This window comes from Echinops telfairi, unplaced genomic scaffold (genome assembly GCF_000313985.2).
Source record: "Echinops telfairi isolate 266 unplaced genomic scaffold, ASM31398v2 ScPeMD7_5868;HRSCAF=6743_0, whole genome shotgun sequence".
Lineage (NCBI taxonomy): Eukaryota > Metazoa > Chordata > Mammalia > Afrosoricida > Tenrecidae > Echinops > Echinops telfairi.
In genome coordinates, this window is record NW_022109767.1 from 352,534 (window position 1) to 354,562 (window position 2,029).

General features: G+C 44.3%; 1 non-coding gene across 1 annotated transcript; it reads left to right on the plus strand.

Annotated features, from left to right (window-relative positions):
- Positions 1 to 632: 632 nt before the first annotated feature.
- Positions 633 to 705, plus strand: TRNAA-AGC. Its single transcript has one exon. It is a non-coding gene; the product is annotated as a tRNA-Ala (tRNA).
- Positions 706 to 2,029: the final 1,324 nt, after the last annotated feature.

Here is a 2,029-nt window from a genome sequence, read left to right on the forward strand (position 1 = left end):
AAAAATGTTACTTTGATTATACAAGAAGTCTTGGGAAAGTGAACAAACGGAAAAGATGATAAAATGTTTCCAGATCTTTTGAAGACCTCTATGGCACAGGTAAGTGCCAGACTGTTAACCATAAAGCTGGTGGTTCAAATCCCGTGTGGGAGAAAGATAAGGCTTTCTGCTCCTTAAAGGTTGACCACCTCAGTTACCCCTCTCTTCTCCTCCCCTCTCCTCTTGAAAATAAAAAATGTACATGGGTGGCCCCTGAGCTCTGCCACCACAACCTTCCCTGATTCACCCTCCCCACACAGTCACAGTGGAAAGAGCAGTCTGGCATCCAGGCCCGGGGCCATCTCTGAGATGTCCTGCAATCGGTGGAGTCCTGGTTCCACGTGAAATCCAAAAGCAAACCAATTGAACAAAGGGTTTCCTAAGGTCATACTCCTTTGAACTGATTGCCACGTCCTTTTCCTGCAGAACGTTGGTGAGTTCGAACCACCGATGGTACCATTTGCACTCCGCCACCAGGTTCTGTGTTAATAACCTGGGAAATCCTGGTGTTCTGGACTGCACGAGATGGAAAGCACCGAGTGTGAGCAGACATCTAGATGCCTGAGCAAATAAACAGAATACCATAAGTGCATGGGGAATTAGCTCAAGTGGTAGAGCGCTCGCTTAGCATGCGAGAGGTAGTGGGATCGATGCCCACATTCTCCAAGTTTTACTCTTTGGACTGCTCCCTGCTGAAGAAAACAGGAACCTATCGATCCTTTTAAGATTAGCTGTCCAAGTGCATGCTTCTTCTGTTATGTATGGGCACTGACCGTATAGGGATCTACCATTTAATAATCTGTTTAGTTCGTTCCGAGGAGCTAAATGCAATCACTGTCCTGGGAAATGCAAGGCAGACCAGAGGGAACTGTAAAGGGGAGCCCCAAGGGACAAGAAGGCACCCCGGAGATTGGAGAGGGAGCCCCGGAACGCTACCCAGTAAAGTTGACTAAACTCCAGGTGCTCCTCAGAGCTGTGAGTGTGTGACTTTGATCCATAGACTTTGAGACTGAACTGGGTGATAGCCCATGCTGAACTTCCCTTTCACTGGTAAGGTGCAGATTATGAGGCTTAGTTGTGTTACCAAAGTTCAACTGGACTAAATAAAATCAATATAAATGAATCTCTTAGACTCGGTGGATCCTGAAGAAGAAGAAAACTCTACGAAGGATAGTATTATAAGTTTAGAAGGGTGTTTAGAAAGGGAATGTCCCTAGTCATATAGATGCCAGTGGAGGCATGGGTATAGGGGAAGGGAGGAAGTATGGACCGGAGATAAGATTGGGAGTAATTTACTCATGCGCTTAGTCAATCAGCTAATAGTAACTGAGTATCTTTTATGTTTCATTTCAACATAGAAGACCTTGGAAAGTGAAAGGGTGATTGAGAACTCTGTAGGATCCATTGATTCTAAGAGATTTATTTGAGGATTTGATCCTAGACCCCGAAGAGTAGTTAGCATTGCTATTGGCCTCTAACCCATAGATACACCATCATCTCCAGCCATGACAATAAAAAATGTCGGTAGATAAATCTACCCCAGTTGAGAACAACTGCTATAAATACTAAGGTAAGTCAAAAAGTATGTCTACTAGGGTTTCAGTTGTTTATTCCGAACAAAACATGTGAGACATGCCTCTGTGATCAGTGGGTTGCAGACAAATTCCCTCATTAAGATGAGACACACTTGTCTTGGTCTCACTGGGATGCCTTCAAAAAATAAACCCAATCAAAGCAGTGGCTTCTGGGGAAATCTGCAAAGCCAATGACATTCAAGACAGCTAGATGAGCCCAGAAGATTATGGCAATTGTTTTCTGGGATTCCAGAGACTCATTATGAAGAAGCTTTAAGACCACTGGAAACTGTATTGGTGGGAAAAGAGTGAGGATGTTACACCAAGGAATGTTTTTCCCCATCACGACAATGCATGTAGTATTAAATTAAAAAATAATGACTCAGAGGGAGGGTGAGGTGCCAGCCCCACCTGGT